At 36.3% G+C, this 23590-nt stretch overlaps 2 protein-coding genes across 5 annotated transcripts in view; one reads left to right on the top strand and one right to left on the bottom strand.

The window, feature by feature from the left end:
• The window catches only part of LOC105432174 (uncharacterized), a 158300-nt gene extending 143003 nt beyond the window's left edge, over positions 1–15297 (bottom strand). For all 3 annotated transcript variants that reach the window (XM_011646849.3, XM_011646846.3, XM_089083230.1), the window contains exon 1: positions 13936–15297. The gene's annotated coding sequence lies outside the window, so the exon portion shown is untranslated. The remainder of the gene's footprint in view (positions 1–13935) is intronic.
• Positions 1–23590, top strand: part of LOC105432177 (uncharacterized) — a 337430-nt gene that overhangs the window by 295753 nt on the left and 18087 nt on the right. The gene's annotated exons all lie outside the window — the stretch shown is intronic.

Genomic DNA, 23590 nt, shown 5'->3' on the forward strand with positions numbered 1-23590 from the left:
GACATTCTTCCCGTAATACGCAAAAATACGAACATATTATTCGCACAGAAAACATATATCTGTATTTTGTTTTGGATAAAAATTTGCAGATATTCGCGATGCCTCCCATTCTCGGCGAATCGCATTGAGAGAGAGAATTAAAGTGAAGTCTATTTAATATTAACCGGAGCAAGAGAAGAGTTTTGTTACTACATTATTTGCATTTCTAAAGTTTAATTAATAGAAATCCTTTTATTCTATCGCTTATAATTTAAAAATTTTTACTGCTGATTAATTTTTACTTGCTGATTAATTTTTTATACTCAAATCAGATTTTAATTTTACAAGTCACGTTTCATTATATTTACTAGAGAAAGAGAAAGACGCATTAAACATTTATAATATATTTAAACCAATATATGCAAAAATTGTATGGCATATTATATGTTAAAACAATACTGCTACAAATTTTATTATATTTTTTGCGTATCGCGCAACGCAAATATTTTATGTAATAATAAATTAAGTTTATAAATAAGATTAATAAAGAGAAAAAAAGAGAAGAAAAATTCATCATGAAACAAAATATATATAAGCTGTGTAATACACACACGATTAGATAGTAAGCAATATATGTATATATGTACAAAATTATATATACGAATGCATACTGAATTGTATATGTGTATGTATATATATATATATATATATATATATAATATATATATATATATATATATATATAATATATATATATATATATATATATATATATATATATGCGTTCAATATCTTCAACATGTTAAAAATAACATCTTACGTAATGAACGCGAAGTTTAAATACAGAAAAAGATTTACGATTTACAAAATCTTGGTGATAATTTTTGTACTTCCGTAACGAAAAGGCCAATGGGTGATAATTCCGCGTTTGCCTCCGTGTCGAGATATTATTTTCCGCGTCGCGACGTCAACGTCGTCGCGCAAAACGATGGTGTGGCGCGTGCGAACTTTCACGGAGAGCGCGAGACGCGCGTAAGCAGTTTTTCGAAATACATTCGTACTCGCCGGCAACGGTAAAACGCTGAGCGAAGATACGTCCGCGCTTTATTATTCGTGCACGGGAACTAAATTCGCGAAACGAGGATTTACTACGTCATTTCGTCGCGCGCGAGAACACCGTATAAAAAGTTAGGCGCCGAAATACGCACCGAAATTCTCCGCGCGCGGGATACGTCGACCGTCACGATTCTCATCCTTCTCCATGTAGATTGCGAAAAGCGCCAATTACCATTGTGCGCTGTAATGAAAATTCTTACGCGACCCTTAAGCTGCAATATAGCGAAAAAATTAAATAACTCTTCATCAGTGATAATAGCAATAGCGTTGAAAAGTTTTATTAAACTTTTCAATCTTTTAAAACGTGATTTGTCGAAATTTTTTCTTCTTTTTAGTAGTGCATAAATTATATTTAATCTTTATATTAGATAACTTCTCGGGGATAATGTAGTGATAAAGTGATTTTTATATTATAAATACTATTTCCATAATTTTTTTTTTTTTATTTCGGACAAATGCAAGAAATTCAAAGAAACGGAAAGATTTAAAGATCCGAAACGTTTCCAGTTTCATATCTCGTATATTCATATCCCGTTTTAGACTGACATCCATTTTCCTCATGTTAATCTGATTCTTCCTAAGTACGGAATTTATATTACGAGCTGTTTCGGTAAATCATATCCTGACTTTAAAATCATAAACTAACATTATATGAATTTTACAGTTTTCTACGAGTTTACCATAATGTGGAATAAATTGTTACTTTAGTACGACATATAATATTCAGTTATCAGGAAAGATTTGCTTTATAGAACTTTGCATAAAGTTAAAATTAGTTTATTTCTTTCCGCAAATTACGTATAGTTTTGTAAAATTAAATGTATGTTCATTCTAATATTATTTTTTCAGATACGTAGTCATGTAATGAAATATCAATTTCAATTTTTCTTTTTAAGTCAACTTTATATCATAGAGATTAGAACTGAGAATTACGTTCCTTGTTTTAGAATTCACTTTTGTAAATTCTGTAAATTTTTAACCAGACTTTCAACTAGATTTTCAACTGTAAAATACAGCAATTACAGACTCATCATCCATTTATCTTTAAATTCCTAAGCACGCAAATAAGAGACGAGAAGAAGCTGAGAAAATCGCGGCAAAGACCCTAAGAACCGACAAACCAGGATCTTTTCAATTCGCGGTATAAATCCTCTCCGCGCTCGATCACGGTGTGAGAAATGTTGTCGCTCCGGTTGCAATGGCAAAAAAAAAAAGCGAAGAAAAAAGAAGAGAAGGAAGGGATCGGAGACTTCCGGCACGCGTCGGTCAGTGACATTGTTGGCGAATGATCGACGATCGCGAGCAGATAGAGGGAACGTAAGAAAGAATGGACTTTGAATTTTTTGTGTCGCTCGGCCGCTGACAAATGATGCGCGAATCTGGAAACGCGATGGTGTCGCGACACCATGCGTCATCGGCTGAGCAACAAGGTGCGCGGGTGCGCCACTTCCCTCCCTTGGGGTATGCTTTATAGCGCGATTTATCATATTCCGCGCACAGAATCCACTGGCCCCGCGACGCGAAATTCACTCCGTGCGTCTCCCGTCATCTTTTCGCCCTCTGTCCGTGAAAAAGAATCGAAATCCGGTCTGGTGTAACGTCAGAAATCCATACGAAAGAGTCACCTGAAAGTATCAGACTTTCCACTCGAATCGGTGAACGAACTTTAACTCGGGCAGATATATTTCGAGTTTGAAAAATTTTGTTTTTTTCGAAGGAAAAACAAAAATAAACGAAAAATAAACGAATTGAATGTCTATCGAGCTATTTATTATCTTTTGCTCAACTTCAAATCGATTTTTTTTCTGATAAGAGCTTAAAGTTTCAGTTGTAAACAGTTAAATTAATTCTTCTATCGAACTGACCTACTTCGAAACCCGCATTGTTCAAAGATGTGAATAGTTGAAAATAGATTATTTTATTATCAAGAATAATTTTTAATGTAATATTTATTACGTAAGATTTGGAATATAAATTTATTACGTTACATTTGAAATACAAATTTTTATCCATTTGACTTTTGTTTTAACTATTATATATACATATATAATATCTTATATAAACATCTATATCTTTATAGTAAAGATAAATCTAGAAATCAGAGAAATATTAACAATTAGCAATTAATAATTAAATTTTCATTGAAAACGTTACTGTTTGTTCAACATTTTTCCCTTGCGAACTTTCCATATAATATCATACGAGACGATAGAAACTGGTCTTTTTTTTTCAATCTTCTCCGCTCTCATCCCCGAAGTCCCGCTCTACGAATTATCTTTATTCTCTCTCTTTAGCGCCGTCAGAGTCAGAATTCGGGTTTTGTCGTTGTCAGCCCTCAGTACGAGCCAGCGAGGAAGCGTATTTGCATAGTTATCTCGAGCGCGCAGAATCTGCGAACGAACGAGCGAGCGAACGAGCGTGTTCTCTGTTTTCGCAGGATGATGATAATTTTTCCCTTTCGCGCCGTTCACATGTATGCGCGTTCCACGGTGTACTTTAGGGCATCGATACGTCCTGGTCTCGTTTTCGTACCCGTAGTTCGGAGAGAAACGCGTTTGAGCTTAATCGCCGCCGGCCCCCTTTTTCCTGCTCGCGACAGAGCGATCTCTTGCGCGATCGCTGTGCTCGATCGAAATATCCGTACCTCGCAGACATATTATTCGGAGTTAAAAGGCTGCATACACGGCCAGAAACGAATCAAACTTCACGAATCAGATTTTAATGCAAAACGAAATTGCATCGAATCGCTCTTTATATAACTTTAAAATATTAAACAAAAACAAACGTATAAAAACAAACGAAATTCGTTGCGTGTTATTAAACAGCGTACTTTTAAGTAAAAGTAAACATCAATAATTTTGAATGCATTGACGTTTGCGAAATTTCTTCTAAAACATTTTAACGTTGGTAGAATTAAATTGTTATAAAAGTGATGCTATGGCACAAAATTATAAAAATTACTAAAGCGATTGCTAATATTTTATCTATTTCCTACAACTAGTTTTATGAAGTAATAAGAATTAAAGTGGAATATTGAATATTATAAAAGTATAGTAGCGATAACAACATATGTGAATTATTAATTGATGGTGAAATAACGATTCAATTATAAAAGTATAATTATAAAGTTATACTTTTTAGACTTTATCCTTCAAATAAGATATGATTTTCCATTTTTCTAATTTAAGTATTTTTTTTAAATAAATATAATGCCATCAGATTATGGAGATAAGTTTAAAAAATATATTTTAACAATAATACTATACAACAATGCTATAGAATACGTTAGTTTGTCTAATGATTCATAACAAGTGATTAGTTACTATATTCTTTAATAATAATGTTATTTATTATTCTCATTGTACTTGATAATACATAGTTGAAATATTATTTATCAAATAATTTTTAATTGATGATACTTTCTCCTCCGAATGTGTTTTAAAATATTTATTCGGAGCAAAAAATTATACATCGCTGGGTTTTTAAATCCTAAATTTGAAATATCATTGCGACACTGAATGAGATCCTGAATCTTAAAAGCACGCTTGATACCACTAAATCCATAGGTATAAAATCCTAAATTGTCCCAAAATTCTGAAAATTCTGAATCTTAAAGCCTGGACCTTGAGATACCTCATAAATTTGCATCACGGGATATTCACGGGATAGAAGTCTAAATCCACGATCCGCGAGTCGGGAAGAAAATCCTGGATCCCAATGAAAGCCAAGAATCTGATGTTGTCTGGTGAGATATCGGGACGCTGTCGATTCAAAGAGAAGGAAGAGAATAGGAAGGAAACAATAGAAATCACGCATCACGTGATTTCGCAACGGAGTATCTGGCAAGCGCAACCACTTTAAATGCAGATGCAGCCTGCACACGGATCGGGGACGTCTCCTCCTCAACCCCCATCGCCCCGTACAATCCTTAAACCGCCCCTGTAACCTCCGATCGCCCAAGTTTATGGTTCTCCGATGCTCTACTTCTAAGTACCAATAACTGTCCAACCGTCTGAGGTATCGAAATGCGTTTTGCGTATGTATGTGTGTGCGTACACACGTGTATCTATAAAACTATATTGACACCACGCACGTGCCATAATCGATATCTCAACGTCGATATGCATTCGTTTTCTCATATCCATCTCTTCTTCTGCCGTCATCTCTGAATATTCTCGTTTAAAAAAAAAAATGTCTTATTCTTATATTTATTTTTAAGTTATCTTTGGTTTTACTTTCATATCATTATAATTTCTATATTTTTCTTCGTTTCTACATTTTTTAAAATTCGGTATATTTTATGCTTTCTTTATCTTTCCACATATTTCACATATCGTTTCGTAACATTTCAATTTTATCCGTTTCTTTCCTGTCTCGAAACTTCGAGTCTCGTGTCTCCCTTGCCCCAGAAGTTCCGCACTTGCATACCTTCTCTATTTTTAGCTACTTTTTGCAGATTAGTCAATTTTTCAAAGTGAAATTTTCCGCGTCCTTTAAGATCTAAAGTTACCAAAAGATCTTTAGATTTGCAGTATTTTTCATTTTCTTTATCTCCCCCATCTTTTCGAAATTCTTTTGATCTTCTCCATTTTCCATGTCATTGATCCGCGATCTTTCACGTACCCGATCTGCCTGCAGGAAAGTTTCCACGGGAGTTAGCAATTATTTAACTCCTTCGGAATACTCGATTGCTAGCGAACCGAGAGAGAATATCCTCCTTGCCGGTGTAAATGCGAGACGAGATGCAGCCGACGTTGCACTTCTTGCACTCCGTTGCAACCGCACCGGCGAATGACAGCTTTTAAGCGTCCGCCGATTTCTCCGCCTGTCGTCGTCGGAATTCGATTCCTCCTTGAACGAGTCCGAAGTCGACATAGCTCTTCATTAAAAAGATAAAAGCCGATAAAAAGAGAACGTAATGGTTCCTTTTCTGATAAAAAATGAGAAAAGTGCTAATTTCAGACAACTGACATCGCTAAACGAAAAAATTAATTAAGAATGGAGAAGGTAAGATAGAAAAAAACAAAGGATTAGTTTAATTCTACAAACATACTTAATTAGGAATTGAATTTGATTACAAATCATACCAAGCTAATTTCGATTTTACTTAAAAGTAACTATTTATTCCAAGTTTGTTCAAATACAAAAACATAAACGAGATGACTATTAAATATTTTAAAAATATTTTTTATTACTATTACTTATAAATAATGATTAATTTATTAATCTTGCAAATTCTTTTAAAAAAGATTTAATTGCAAAATATTGTTTTTATGATTTTCTTATTTCTATTACTTTAATAATTAAATCTGAGATCTGTGTTTATATGTAAAAAGATCAGGAAGTCTGAAAATTTAAAAAAAATTCATAATTTTTGACAAATCTTCAATTTATATTTACGTGATACCATCTTTCAATATCTACAAATGAAGATTGGATACGCTAATAAAGCGTATCAGTCCTATTGCGGCTTTGTTCTTTCACGAAGTGGCACAAATGGTGGAGTGTGATGAGACGACGAGGGTTCGTAGAGGTGGAAGAAAGTCCGCCAGGGGTGGTGGGAAAAAAGCGAGAGACGGAGCGGTTTATGTCTGACATGGTAATTTTTATTTCCCGGGGCAAAAAGGCGCGCTTTCATGCGGTCGGAGCTTTCATCCCGTTCTCGGATGATAAAGGAACAGAAAGGGAGAATGGAGAACGAAAGGAGGAAAGAAGGAAGAAGGAGAGAGAGAGAGAGAGAGAAGGAGATACGAAGGCATGCAAAAACGTTAAAATTATGGACCCGGTTTTCCAAGGAGCCGTACATACGTGGAAATGCAAACAATAGGGACTTTCGTCCTTACGTCGAGGCGGTGTACTTGCGCGCTGGTCGTATGGACCTTTTTTCATTAATATTTTATCTAAAATATTCCATTGTATATTCGATACAACGAACTTATGATTTATAAATCCGCAGGTGCTTGAAAATGATAATCGGAATTTAAAATAATACGAGTAGAAAAACAATATCCATGAGTCAGAAAAACATGACGTTTTTGAAAGTTCCCATTTTTTTTCACTTGTTTTAGAAAACTCGTAAAAATGGATTAAGAATTAAATCTATTCAACGTTTTATTCGTGAAATTAGAAGAGCGATAAATCTAGATTGTAATATTTTTGTAGTTGATAATCACTGTCAAGATAGTTTTGTGCTCATCATAACATATTATACTAATTACAAAATAATAGATTAGAACCGAGATAGATAAAATATTTTAAAAAGCAACCTTCTTTTTATACAATGTATAAAAAATGTAGATATTTGAAAACTGAACACAAAGTTTGAAGATCTGTAATATTTAAGATTTTAGCACAAACATTTTTAAAGATCTACGTCGCTGTGCCCGTAAATCTAACATTGTTGGATCTCAAAGCTTACTTACTTAATCTTTAAATATTTACTGGGCCTGTCGCGAACTATGACATGAAGAACGTCTTCTCTGCTGCAGATTTTTAAAGTTTAAAATTTTTAATAAATATTGAGAATCCTGAATTCTTGAAGGCGCAAGAATGAGTCGCGAAGATCCACATCTTCATCGATATCTTTCCTTGGATCTTTAAGTCCTCAGACTCGCTCAGGTATTTACAAACGTATCAAATTTATCCGCGATGTATGTGCGTCAAAGCGAAATGAATAAAGGAGCGCTTGCAGCGATTTACTCTGGAATAACTCCGCGTTACACCGCTTTAGATACTTAAATATCTGAAGCTTTGGATCTGCTGCATCTTTACAATCGGGGCCGCCGCCCGTCCCCGTGGTCCAGGATTGCAAAACCGTTAAATCTTTGGATCCTTTTGAACTCAATCGAACACGCTGGAAGCTGCGACCGTATTTTCGTGACGCATTTTGGCACGAAAACGCGAGAGCGACGAAAGGGGCCGCTTTTGTGGCGACTCGCTCGCGGATAAATCCGTGCGGCACATCTTTCACACGCAGCTTGTGAGCGGAATTGTCGAACCCTCGGCTCGCGACTGCAAAAAGCGATACGTTTGGATCGAGATGATCCATTGTATCGCGCCCGGCGCGTAAATTTCATTTTACACAACGGATAACGAATTTTCATTGTCGCCATTTCGTTTTCCACCCTTTCCTCGCCAGATGCGTGTATTATCGAAACTCCGGAAACGGCGCCTTTATGTTCATCTAAATAATATAAATTGTTTCGATTATATCTGCAAAAACTGCGTTAAACAATTGCTAACGCGTAAATATATCGCATCCGTTAAACGCGCATTCGCGCGCGTTTAATTTTCTCGCTGTGTTGTGTGCCGTGTGTTTCATTACATGCGCCATTATAAATTTTTATAATGTTATTTTGGATTCATAGGGAATCGATACCGAAACTAGAGTTTATATTGTCTCAAAATCCTTTAGCTGCTTAATTCAGTATTAAAATTTTCAATCAAACATTTTCAACGCGATAGAAATGTAATAATTAATGAAATAACAACGTAATAACGTTTGTTATTGTTGTTTTGCATTACACCGCTATATTTTATTCTCAATTCTCTTTCGGCTTTTCGAACGAGCCTCTATATCTTATTCAATTTCAATATATTTCGGTTTATTCTATAATTTATTTGCTCTCCATATTGCTCTATTTTATTCTACTCTATTTGGTTCTATTTTCGCGCTGCTACATTTTACTTTGCTTTGCATTATTTCACCGCGCTTTACTTTGCTTTATGCTTTGCTTCCCTCATTCCGCTTCTCTTTAACCCTCCAGTTTACTCTATTCGTGCTCTGGATCTCTCCACTTTTTTTCGCTCTCTATACGTTTTATTCTACTATACTTTGCTCTATTTTCTCTCTACTATATTCCCGTTTATTTTGCATTGCTCCGTTTCTTTTAATTTCTTTGCATTGCCCCGCTTCGGTTTACTTCGTTTCGTACTGTCGCGCTTCGCTTTTCTCATTTTTCTTGGTCCACTTTCCAGCTCTGGTTTTACCTCATTCCTTGGGATGTCGCGCATCCTTCCATTCCTTGCTCAACTTGCTTCGTTGAGCCTTGCGCAATTCTACTTCCCCTTATTCCGCTTTGCTCCGTCTCGCGTGAACCGGGGGGCTTTGGAGAAATCCGAGCCGGATTGACGGCGCTATGTAATTTACTCGCCATGCAGGAACGAAAGGAGCGCAGGCCGTCTCTCTGATTTTACGCAATGCATTTTAATCGCGAATTTAACGTTGCGGCACCCGCGGCTTGTTTCAAAGATCAACCTTGAAAATCGACTTGGCGCAAAGTCGCATAAAAGAGAAGAATTGGAATTTTACAGCGAGATTTCACAACGATCTATCCTGCGCTTCATGACCTTATCTTTCTTTTTTTCAACATTTTTGCTATCTTTTCCATGATTTATTTCAATTCTCCTCTCCCCGCCTCCCATCTTTTTCTCTCTCTCCTTTTCTCTCTCTCCTTTTCTCTCTTCTCGCAGTCCATCTTTTAATTCTCCACGTTTTTTTCTCTCCGTGTGCAACGCATTTTCTTTAAGACGTTTACGATTCCTCCGAGTTGCCGTTTTGTTCCAATATCTCGCGAGCAGTCCCAGATCTTGGCAATTCTCAACACTTTCTTCGTTGTAAACGCGACGCTTCCGTTGAACAAGCGACACGATTTTCACCCTCTGTGTAATTCGAGACTTCACAGGGGTGGGCGCTCCTACCCTTCTTCCTTCTTGCGCTGTTTCCACCATCCCGCCCGACTTTACTCCTTACTCCGGCCCGACTCTCTCGCGATCACCATTCGCGCCTCATAATTAAAGTCTGGAGACACCGAGTATTTTCTATTAACATTCCTGGCTAACCCAGCGTGTTGAAAATGACCGCAGCTATTGCGGAATGTTGCGCAGCCGACCGGCCGCATTCGAGATGCACTTCTGCGCAACTGGAATGCAGCTGCTTTTGTCGCCATTCGGACCATGTTGCAGCATTTTGTCCTATCTGCAGAAATTTGTTTAGTTTTCAAACTATACTAAATATCTTATATAAATATTGTACAAAATTGAAATGTTTCAGAAAAAGATACACGCCAGTGTTCTTCAGAGGTACTCATTTACATCATATTTACGCACTATGCATTATATATCTTATCATTTCCTTATTACTATAAAAAAAAAATTATATTTAATTTTATATTACATGGAATGAGTCAAAATGCACGTAATCTGAATATACATATATAATATTCTTCTTAATCTTATTAATCTCATATCTCCTTTTCAAAGAAGTATTTCACATTTTATTTCTTCGTTAACAATAGCTTGGATGTGTTAAAATATAGATTTAACAATATCCAAATTTACAAAACAGTTATATAAAAGCTAATAGAAATCAATCATACATTGAAATTGAGAATTCACGATTTCTATATTCACAATGTTCTGATAAAATTCTATACGCATGATTAACCAATCGCGTTGGAATATGCTTTGAAACTGTCTATTGATATTCGACAGACATGCCTGTGGAACTTTGTTAGCGCGTTCTGAATACTGAGCTTATATTGACGTATTTCCGTAAAAAAAAGGATCATAAAATTAATTACACAATAAAATTTATAACTCATTGATCACAGAAATACTATGAGTGTAGATAAGCTTATTTTTATTCATATAAATTGATGTTAATATCAAATAATAATTTTACAGCTGATAGCAATAAAAATCAATGAAAAGTTGTATGAAAAGTTCTGAAAATTTAATTATTTGAAAAAAAGAATTTACTTATTAACATTGATGTTTTAATATTACATTATACTATTACATTGATGTTTAATATTACATTGTTAATTTTATATTGATCGAAAAATTATTTATTCAGATCACATTTCTTTTCATCTACCTTGATTTTTTTTTTTTTAAGAGCAAAAAAAGTCGAAATTTCTTTAAATAAAACTTGTTTAAATAGTACGTTTTTATTTATAAAATAAAAAAATGAATAATTAAATAAATGAATAAAATAATGAATAAAACGGTTAACCTAGATATATAATAAATTGTTCTCGATTACTTTCTAATTTTTATTTATATTTTGATATTTTCTCTGCATACTTTTTAATTCATTTTATATATACATATACACATAATTTATCTATTTAAGAAAATATTTTTTAAACAATTTAAAATAAATTTTTTTAACAGTACTTGAGACTTTATTAAAAGTTATTAAAATTTACTTTTTATACACTTTAAACAAATTTATAACAAATCGATTCTGTAAAAATAAAATATTAATTTATAATTTAAATTAACTAGCGTGTTTAAAATGTTAAACATTCATAAATATAGAAAAGCATAGTTTGAAAAAAATGATATTTAATTCAAATTCTTTCTATAGAAAAAGATGGTCAAGTTCAAATTAAAAAATTATAATTAATAAATATAATAATTATTTATATTTATAGAATATATAAAATTGTATACGTTTGAAAAGTCACTGTGAAAACATAGATAATAATTTTTTTGTTGCTTCCAACTCTTCTCGGTACAAATGATTATTATTAATCTTTTCGAGAATCTGCTTTTGCGTGAAACGAAGCTTATGGTTAACATCGATTTCACGATCGATTGTTTTTCTTCAGCATCTGAAAAATTTTCGTGTATAGGTATTAGCAGACGGTTACTTTAGCGAGCAATTGCAACGCTTGCGAGACCCTGTATAAGCAATCGTGATTGTTTAACGATTTCTCAAAGAAGCCACTTATTCTCGTTTCGTAAACATACTTCTAATAAACTACGTGAAATATTTACCTTGACGCAAGCGACCGCGCAAGGTGAGTTCAAAATAGTCCGATATAGACCGAAATATTCCACGCGATTCTGAATAATATATTCCTCTCACTTGTTATTTTAAAATGATTATTATATCAGATATTTTGAGTCAAATTTCTAATACTTAAAACATTCAAGAAATTTTAAAGACTTATTAAAAATCTTAAATCTTTGTAAAAAAAAAAGAACAATTAAATTTAATTTAATCATAAAATTTTATATATTATATCGATAATTTACAATCCGATCAAAATTTGAAACTGATTGTTAATTTTCAAATCGTGATCGATTTTCCTAATTATAAAAAATATATTTTTAAAACTAAAAAGTATATCAATGATACTTTACTGCAATTCAGGATTAATATGAAATTATTACAAACGTATATAATGGCGGTAATAATTCTTTTGCGAAGCAAAATTATTGAGATTATTATTCAAACGATTTTCCCGAGATCCGATTTTTCCCAGATAAATCGCGCCAAGTTGATGCGATCGTAATGAGATATTAATTAATAATTCGGCGGAAAGGGAGCACGTCCGTGGCGCGGAGGAGAGATTCGGCTTTGATTAGTATACGGGACGCGTGCTAATTTAAATATCATTTGCACGGAGCTCAAGTGCCAGCAGTCATTAGCGTGGAAAGAATTTAATTACGATTGTTCGTAATCAGTACACGCCGCGGCGCTGATTTCAAGTTAATCCCCGTGCCGCGCGCTCTCAGGGTTTCGTCCGAGCGGATGAACGGGTCCTTATTCGAAAGCGACGGCACGTCCTGATAAGCAGAAATTGATAACGAATTTTCCGGGAAGCGAGTTTTACGTCGCAGTGAGTACGTCCGTCGTCTAGTCTGCGAAAGCGAACGACAAGGGTAATGCGGGAGTTTAGTGCCAAGTTTCGCGCTGCAGCTCGTCCGGAGCCGGAGATTTTGCGCGAGTGAGGCGCGTAAGCTCGCGAGCAATCGCGCAGACTGATATTCGCAGCTGCTGCGCGACGCGAAAGAGAATTAAGTTGTGAAGTTCACCCAGCAGTAATCTAGCTCGTTGCTTGGAACAAACGACAATACGGCGCGGTGTACGTTCGAGGATATAATGTGGCACGTGGTAATAAATGACACGATTAAAACTCGCTAATCCGTAAATGCGTTCAAATTTTCGTGCGTTTGAAATTCGCGAATCGACTGATATTCCGTTATTTGAAAAATAAAAAATGAAATGCGTATCTCCTCTCCCGCTCTCTAATATTCTTGGAATTTGCTTAGGATATATATATATATACGTACATATTATATATTGTAATTTGTAGAATAGCTAAATATCCACGAATATTTCGTGGGTATTTTTTCATTTTACTCAGATATTTATTTTATTACTCTGGGTGTTTGGAATATTTACATTTGTGAATATTTGAATATTTATGTTATTACTATGTAAAACTACGTTGCTCGAAACAAGTGACAATACGAGGCGGTATATGTTCGAGAGTGTAGCATGGGGTATGTGATAAATTACACGATAAAAATTCCATGAATCCGTAAATGGATTTGGATTTTATGCTCTTAAATTTAAATTTCTCGTGGATTAACAAAAATATTTCAATATTTTTCTGATGTTTGAATGCTCAAATGTCAGTGCAATTAGATAGTCACGAAGAATATATAGATTTTTTACATTCACTGTATATGTTTCGCTGAAATATATTTTTATATTTATGTAAAAATTATATATAACCGACTAAATAATTCTTTTTTTACTTAAATTACTCTTCTTAAATTACTTGTTATATAATTCTTTTTCAGAAATGCATAATTAATATAGTAATTTGCATTTTTAATAAACTAATACATAATTGATAACTTTGTTATTTTTATATGAAAGTTTTTATTAGCAATTTATACGATCGTAAATATAACAAAAAGAGAAAAAATATATTATATATACAATTAGAAATATTATTTTGATATTCGCGTTTTATTCAACATATAAATATCCGCGTTTTATTCAATATGTAAATATAATTGAAAATCATTACTCACCAAAATTTCTGTAGAGAGAAGAAAACAATTCTGTTAGATATCAAAATAGATCCATCTACTCCTGTCCCCCGAGTCGTCGAATTGAATTCACCGATTCCTCAAAAATATCGGGCTGCTGATCGATCAACTTCAAGGCTTTATTGATCTTCGATAATTCCACTTATGTCGTTCTTACTGTATTCAGGACTATTCAAACAGAACTCCTCGGAGTCATGACGGGGCAGGATAACCAGAAGCCCTTTAAACGTCAAGCCCTTTCACTTTAAGGTTCTCGAAGCGCGGAGCGAAAATATCCTCCGGTAAAGATTCAAACGGAGTCCTAGAGAAACACTCGTCAGTTGAGAATTTGCAATGGAGATTCCATAGAAAGTCCTCGATAATAGATAGATAGAGTATGAAACGCACGAGGCACGAGAAAGTTAATTCTTTACTTGATTTCACTTTTAATCAATTTTACTTCGATCGGAGAGTCCTTTAGGTCTCATTAAAAAATATTGATAAAAGTCTTCTCTTGATGTAAATAAAACGCGGTGCACACCTTCAGGGTAGATTTCTGAAAGTTTTGAAACTCCCCAGTCACGTGATCAAAAATCTACGCGACGTAAAAAGTTGTATGGTAACCTTGGAACACAATTTCTCAAAAGCTAGAATTGAAATTGTGTTAGATCTTTCGCAGGAATTTTCGCAGACTGCGAAAGAATTTCTGATCCTCCCCGTCTAGATGTCTAAAGATTCTTGAAAACTCCTTAGAGTTTTCAGTGGCTCTTGATAATGTTCCAAACACTTCCGAACTGCTTTACACGTCGCAGAATTTCGAGATCTACTTTCCAAAAACTTGCGACTTTCCTCGCGCTTTTTACAAACTAATTCGCCATCTCGTAAACTTATCCAAAAATCTGCAAGCTTTCTTATGTCTCCTCAAACTTTTGAGATATCTTAGACGCTCCGAGTTGCTTCCGGAGTGTTCGCAAAGTCCCGACTTATCTCGCAAACTTCTCCAAGGACTCTCAAGGATCCTGGGAGAATTCTGAGAATTCTCAGGTTCACCCCCGGAATACCCGAGGATTCCCTCAAACTTCCCCCGCCGGACCAGTCGATCGCCGTAAAACGGAAAGGAAAGATGCTTGCGGCGATCGGTCACGTGGCCTATGATCTATCGATCGCGATCGGATATATTTCTGGACGATATATTTCTGGCGTCCCTCGTCGGGACGTCGTCGACGAGATGACGTCGTCGGCCGTCGATGTTCGATCGCGTATATGGAAGCGACGAGGCGCGATCTCAGTGGTACGTGGTGAACGAGGACGTCGCGACCCTAGGCAGACGCAAACTGACGGCGCGGCGCTCAGTACCCGTTGCCGCGACGCCGTACGTCGCGACGTCGGGCGTCCCGTACGCCCGCGGCGACCTCTCGCACGCGCGAGTCCGCCGCGCATATTCCAGAGCAGAGCGGAGCGGCGCGACGCGATGCGCCGCGATGCGCCGCGACGCATGCTGTGCGAGCAGTCGTGCGGAAGGTGAGACGACGCGGAAGAAGCTGCGAAGGATGCACGCAACAGTTGTTCGAGCATCCTTAAATTCGAGGATGCTCGTATCTGGCGCGTACTCCCGGTGCGAAGATGCTCGAATTTCACGAACGGACTTTAAATTTCTCGTTGTCAAGGGATTCTCTTGCGCGACACGTTTACATTTGACGTTCCCCGCTTGATTCTCAAGCAGGAACCACGGGGTTCTTTTTTACGCCCACGGCATAAAAAAAGCGACGATAACTCACAGAGAAATGTAAAATGTAAAATGTAAAGGATAATATGATTATATAAAATCCTTTTTCTCATATATTTTGTAATATCTCATATATTTTAGTCTCATATATTTTAATGAACCCTTTTGAGCTGATTTTTATGTATGTAGATTCCAATAGAATCAAGAACTTATCAAAATTATTATATTATATTGATACCTGTTGAAATTAATATTATATATTTTTTAATTGAAAACTAAATAAAATATATGTTCATATACGAAAATACTGTTAGATGAAAATGTAATAAATACGCAGATTTAATTTGGTATGAAATACCGATTATGAAAAGTAATATAAATTATAAAGGTTAATACCCCCAAAATTCAGAACGTTTAAATTTGAAAATCCTGCAATATGCTCCAGATAACATCACATTTTAACGTTTCTAAGTTAAAATGCGATGTTCGCAAAAATTCAAGCGTCCCAAACACGAAATCTCAAAATCTTAAATATTCCATCCATGGTACCCAGGTATGAGTTCACATGAAGATAGAAATCTACGTTAAGATAAAAATTTACATTAAAATATTCGCAAATATTTTAAGACTAAGATGCCGTCATCGTCGAATATCGTTACTATTTGATTTGAGCCAATTTACTAAGTGCTATCACGCAGTGCGCCACGCTAATCACATAATGTTAAATTGCAACAACAATCTGCTAATACATCTGCGCACGCGATCGTCTCGCGGAGCCGATCCTGACACGCGTATCGCGTCTCGTGACTCGCGGATCACGGCAGGCGATCCAGCAAAGTTTCGTGTCCGGTCTGACAGTACGGCTTTGAATATGCGCGCATGTTCACGCGTACGTGTATGCGTGTACGTGTGCCTGTGTGTGTGTGTGTGTGTGTGTGTGTGTGTGTGTGGGTGTGTGTGTGTGTGTGCGCGCGCGTGTGTGTGTGTGGTACGTGGAGCGTGTGCGTGTACATGTACGGTATGGTAGTTTCGCATACAGCGGTGGGACGTCGACGTGAAACGAAACGCCGTGAGGCATGAGAACGGAATTCCCAACGGGAACATAAAGCCGCGGACGCCCTTTTCCGGCGGCGTCTCGACGCCTGCTCCGCGTATACGTGCCACGTCACGTGGCCGACGCGCGAGATCCGGCCGACAACGCGTTAGGTGACGCGATGCATCGCAACGCATCGCGACGCGCATCGCGAGATGAGAGAGAGAGAGAGAGAGAGAGAGAGAGAGAGAGAGAGAGAGAATTCTGAGAAAATACAGTGAAACGCCACCTGACTGCGTCCAGCCATGAATGCGGCTTTGAACAGGGTTTGAGATAGACTTTTAAATACACTTAACAGTTTTAAAATGGAAACGAAAGAGAATAAGAGAAAGAGAAAAAGAAAGAGACTGAGAGAGAAGAGGTGGGTGGATATTATGCGTATAAGAATAATAGACCGCTCATGCGGATCTTGAAAAGATAATTGTGCATATATGCGCGAGGAGAGAGGCGAAGGCGACAGTCCGATAGATGATTACTTTTAATATTCAATGATAAAAAAATGTTTTATTTTAATTTTCTGTATAGTGAATTAAGAGAGATGCAAAAGGTTTTGTATTTTTTATTGAAATTAATTTTTTTTTTCATTATTGTTTTATTCTGTTTTTTATATAAATGATAAACGTAAAACCTTCAATCTATCTGCGAATGAATATAATATACAATATCACACTATTGTAATTATACGCTATTGTGATGCAAATCTCCATCTCCGTTATTTAAAAGGGCGTAAATGTTCCTTACAGTTATGTGCGATTTTCTTTAAGTTTGACTTTTAAGCTTTTGGAATGTCCACCTGACAACTATGTTTAATTAAGGGTTTCGGACGTAAAATCAGGTAACTGACATTTGCATAAATGTCTGTTACTCGAGTTTACCGGGTTTTACCTCGGAACCCCTCAATTAGTTACTCGCTAATGGTTCCCGTCATCTTCGAAATAGTTCCCCATGTAGCAATACACTTAATGAGTTGGTGTTTTCTCGTGAAACAAGTTTGCTGCCATATTTTTTAACGTTTGTTATAACATGACGTTCATCATATTTCTCTATATTTAAGAAATATTCATCTGAAAATTTATTTATATCCACTTTTAAGGCAAGATTTAATTTTTATCGCAATCAAATACATTCGGAAGTATTTATATCCGATAAAGTGAATAATACGATTTCTTTTGAGATTCTATTGATAAATTTTTTTCAGTTGATTTATTATAGCTTTATATTTGAAAATAACAGAATGCAATTTTCGAATTTTCTGAAATTCATGTACAATCTGTTTCTCTACATTTAAAGAGTATTTCTCTGAAAATTTATTTATATCTACTCTTAAGACAAGATTTAATTTTTATCGTAATCAAATGTACAATCGGAAATGTCGAAGTATTTATATCCGGTAAAGTGAATAGTAGAGATTTCTTTTGCGGTCCAATTGATAAATTTTTTTTCGGTGGATTTATATTTGGAGAACAACAGAATGCAATTTTCGAGTTTTCTGAAATCTATGTACGAATTCCCCTTGGATTCAGTCGTAGGTATACTCGTAGGTATCGATTTTACGATCGCGACATTCGACAGCGGAAGAAAACAAAGAAAGTAACGAGGGTGACTTGGGGGTAGGGATGGAGGCGAGTGTATACGTGTATGCATGTGTATGTGTGTGCGCGAAGATGAGGGGGATAAAGAAATTGGTGTACAAGGGAACGGCCGTCGAAGTAAGGTGCTCCGCAAGCGTAGCCCGTAACTTTGGCCTATCAGGAACATCTGTGAGGAAACTGTGCGCGGAACGAGCCAAAGTTACCTGCAATTGACAAATTTCCGATGGCTACTTCGTGGCTGTCGCCTTCGTGGCAATTAGTCGCGATGGACTTTGGAAACACTCGGCGCGTGACGTCGATCATGAGTAATTGCCAGAAACAAGACGATGCGCTTGATATGTCCCTTTCACATCATCGCCCCTCAATCCCCGTGTTCCTTTTGTTCACTTTCGTCTACGAACGTCTACGAACTTGTTTGAATCGATGAGATCGGAAATCTTATGAGAGAAATTACTTCAACTGTGTGGTCGGAATCTTCAGTTGCGCAAACCAAGTCAATCTTCAATGACAATCTTTAATGACAGTTCACTCAATCAATTAATTTATAATCGATTATTTTAACATTGATTTTTTTTTTCATTTTCAACATCATTTTCCATTCTTATTAATGATATTGATATTACACAGGGATATTATTGAGACTTATGCGTTAATTAATGAAAAGAAATATTGAAAAACTTTAACTGGCGTTATTTTTTCATTAATACCGTAAGGTGCGTCACAGGCGCGATTAATATCGATCAGTTTTCTCGAAAGGGACTACGTCACATCAATATCAATTAACGCGGTAAGTAATAGAAGATCGCGTGCTGCGCCAGTCATTTGCTCGTCCTGCCGATATCCTCGCCCCGGTTAGTCTCCTGCTGTGATCATCAAGTCCTATTGGTCGTAAAGCGAATGATCGATAACGTCCGCGCCACGCACAAGATAGGCATATTAGTATGAATCGATAACCAATAAAAAAGCAGTTTTAATCAAGCGACAAAATTGCAACGATATGTCCGGTTTAAGGATATACGTTCCATAAATCTTGACGCAAACCTCCTTCCATTTATAAAAAGAGAATATAAATAAAACATGACGCGGAAATTATTTTTCAGTTATAGATTCCTTCCCGTAATTTAAAAATCATTTTTAACAGAAATTTAACACAATGCCAATTACACAACTGTTAATTATTAGAAATTAAATAGCATTATACAAATAACTCGTAAATTATAAATTTATATATCATTTTAAACGCGTTATATTTTAATTTGAAGTCTTTGACAAAACTTTTCTCTTCTACATAAACTTTTCAGGGATCCATAATTTTTCTAAAAAACGGATGGCAAAGCTGCACCTTTTTCGATTCAATTCATTCGATTCAATTCAATATATGGGCTTGAACAAAATTTTTATTCGAGGCTTTGCCATTACAAAGACGTAATATCGAAAATTGAGAAGTTTAGCTGAGGAAAAATTGACTCTGCAGATAAGAATCTCACGCGAAACACCTGTGCCATTTATTTCTTTTTTCACGCTAAAAGTCTCTCTTGTCGTTTCAAAAGGACGGAAGGAAGGATAAGAATTAAATCAAGATGGAACGTCGCATGTCTCGTTAAATTAGCTATTACCTATCAGTTCTCCCAAATTGTGGTTGCAGAAAGTGCATATTAGTGCATTTCGGAAACAAGGAAGTTGGAAGAAGGCTGAAAAAGAGACGGGGAGGGGAATGGCATGGGGAGGGGTAGACGGGGTAGATCGCGCGGGTAGCCATTTATCAAAAACACGTAACACCTATGCAAGAAAAATCGACGATGTTTTAGTCGGCGTGCTTATGACGCGGGAGATGGATGTACGAACCGAAACCTTGTACATTCTAAGGGGCGGCAAGAACATTATGTATTATACGCTCCTACGCCGTGCTTCCCTTACCCTCTCTTACACCCCCCTCCTCGCGAAGTCCTTCGTGACGGAAGGGCGGCGCGCACCACCAACCGCCGCTTCTTTTGCTTGAATTCTCTAGAAAAAAGTGCGTAACTTCATGCAAGCTACAAAAAGGGGATGTAATATTAGTGTGCAAGGGGCTAAAGATGTCTATAGGGCAGAAATAGGAGGATAAAATTATCAAGCGGTTCATACCGGCTTTATATTCTTTCTATATCAAGAAGCCCTTTAAATTATAAAATAGAACACAACCAACTCCTGCTTCCAAATACGTTACACTTAATTGCATATCTTGTGAAATTTATAATAATAATAATAGACTCTTATTTTTTTCTTATATATAGATCTCGAAAAAGATATTCAAGATTGCCATTCTTTTAATAAAATTAATAATAATTTATAAAGTTCAACGTATATTAAGTAACCAACTATTAGGTCATCAAGACCTGACCTGTCCTTTCAATCTGACATTTATAGGAAAATGTTACTTGCGATCGTCTCTTAAATATAACGACAGAATCCTTAATATGCAATGATAAAACATTATTATTAGCTATCGTTTAATTATTAATTCACTAATTAACTATTTTAAATTAATTCATTATTTTAAAAAACTCTTAAGAAATAGGTAATGTGTACGTTCAAATCAAACGATATGAATGTCGTAATCATGCTTCATTTCGCGAAAGTATCATCAAAAATATCATGTTATATGACCATATCAATAATCGACGAGCAATCAATTCGAGGAAAAAGAGGTGAAGGGGCGGTGGGTGCGTGTCGATTTGATACAAGCAGAATCGGATGCAGCGGATGCTGTATAATAAAATGCGGCCACGTACTGATGGATCGTGATACCGGCGCATTAGTAGCCGGCAGTAAAGCTTAATGTTGATTGCGTCGAGTTTCGGGCAAGCCCGTAAAAATTCTGATTAACCCGCCAGACGTGACGGCATGTACCTATTCTAAGTGCAGCCCGCGTAATAAAAAATACAAAAAAAAAGATAAAAAAAAAAAGAGAGAGAGAGAGAGAAATGTAAAAGCGTCACGGGGAAACGAAGTATGAAGGACCGGTGGAGGATATATGCGATATATGCGTGCAATCGCGAAGAGGGACGTCGAGTCGCTTTTGTATGCCCAGGTTGCGGCATCGCGTGCAATAAAATGATTTGCGGGCGAAGATCTCGCGACGATGTTGGATTCAATAAAGGAACGTATTCGAAAATGTAGTTGCGCGTTTAAAGCGCTCTTTCAGTCCCTAAGGAACACTGTGATTCGTGGCGCTTGAAGGCGTTGCAATGCACGAGTTTGGATAACAGATCGATGATTACGTTCTAGCGATAAGATCAATCCTATGTAATAGATACACCGGGTATCCTTAGCAATTCGAGCCAGAAAGTGCAATGGGTAAAAGTTCGTGGAAAACCGAGTAGTATAGGTGATTGTTTTCTAGCTTGACAATACTTTTAAATAGTACTTTTAAATAGTATCAAGATTTAGCAATCTTTTTTTTTCTATTAAAAATTAAAAAATTCGAGATCTTACTTCAGATTTTTATTGAGGAAAGTTGACTTAAAAATAACCAGAGGATCATAGTTAGAAAGAGACTTATCTCTAAGGCTGATCTAAAATCACCTATATATCAAGAATTATACAACTGAGCTAAACTATCGGCAACCCACGACAAATTGATTGACTCCGAAGTTACATCGTAAACAAGTGTCGCTGTGGCAGTATCGTTCGGATCGGATGTACGTAAAATTTGAGAGAAAAAACTATCCGTCCTGCCGGACTGCTATCCAGCATCCTGACATCTCGTGAGATCAGAACTTAAGGCAATTGCGCCTCGGCGCACTGATACAACAAAGGGCACCATCTAACGCGGTTATACCTCGTAAGCGAAACTCTATTGCTATATCCCATCCTATATTGGCCGTCTCAGAGAACCAACCTTCATCCATCCTCCATCTTCCTCCTTCGCCTCGGCCGTCCAACCTCCTTCAACCCTTATCGGTCTATTACTTCCTCTCTCTTTCCGCCGCTCCGTCTCTATCAATACCGACCTAATCTACTTTGCCGGCAAATAGTGTTCGCCTTCCCCAGACAATGTAACCCCCTAGAAACCACCCTTCCCTTCCCCGTCTCCCGCACTTGTATCTGCTCGCTACAAGTCCGTGCTTCGAGCCTCCTCACCCCCTCCGATTTATCCGCGAACAGAAAACGCGATCATCGCGCGCGTCCGCTCGAATTAATTTGGATTGTTTAGAGATTGTTTTAGGGGTGCGAATAATTTTCCGTGATAGAGGAAAGCGAAGGGGAGGTAATGCGATAAGCTGGAACGGAGTTAAGTAATGAATTGATCGTTCGTTTACTCACTGTATATAAGCAGTCGATTATTGTTTACCGAATATAAAATTCAGGAAATTATCATAATTTGATGGTGATATAAATCTAAGGGAAATATATAAAAAAATCTAATTTGCACCGAAAATCTGATTAATGATATCTACTCGGAAGGCGGTGACAAAATCAAGGAAGAAATCCATCTCTGGTTTCCATGAACCGCATCTCACGTAACATAATAATTAAAAATTTTATAGAACATCGCAGGCAATTGGATAAACAGCATAAATTGCAAAAATACAAACTATATTAATTTAACTATGTTAATTTATATAATATATACATCTCTTTTATGTATATCTCTCTCCAGTCTTGGGAAATAAATAATAATATGCATGTACAATAGGGAATATATTGATAAGATTTTCTTCATTAAACAAATCGCCAGCATAATATTAATTTTGGAATCCTAAACATCATCCTTGTACATCGGGTCACCCCAATTGCAATATAGCTCTTTACTAAAGTTAAATTGTCATTTCACATATTCGGAGTAATCTTAATCAAATAATATAATAATTTTAAGTTAATTTTAAACTAATTTTAAAAAGTACATTTTATATATATATATATATATATATATATATATAAATAATTTCTTCCTCCAGTATTGATAAAAAATTTACTGCAAAGAATGTCACTTCAATCTCACCCCGCGTATCATTTTGAGTGAGCCGAGTTCAGTTACGTATACAAGAGTGTGTGGTCATACGTGCGCCCAGTCCAATTCGTCGCTTATTCATCATCTCGTTAATTCATTTAATGAAAGTGTTAAGAGCGGGAAAACGATCTTACATAATGCAGGAAGCGAGAGAGAGAGAGAGAGAGAGAGAGAGAGAGAGAGAGAGAGAGAGAGAGAGAGAGAGAGAGAGAGAGAGAGAGAGGGAGAGAACGGCGGTCGTAACGCCGCGGGTT

The sequence above is a fragment of the Pogonomyrmex barbatus genome, unplaced genomic scaffold (genome assembly GCF_055798465.1).
Source record: "Pogonomyrmex barbatus isolate J1 unplaced genomic scaffold, ASM5579846v1 scaffold7, whole genome shotgun sequence".
NCBI lineage: Eukaryota > Metazoa > Arthropoda > Insecta > Hymenoptera > Formicidae > Pogonomyrmex > Pogonomyrmex barbatus.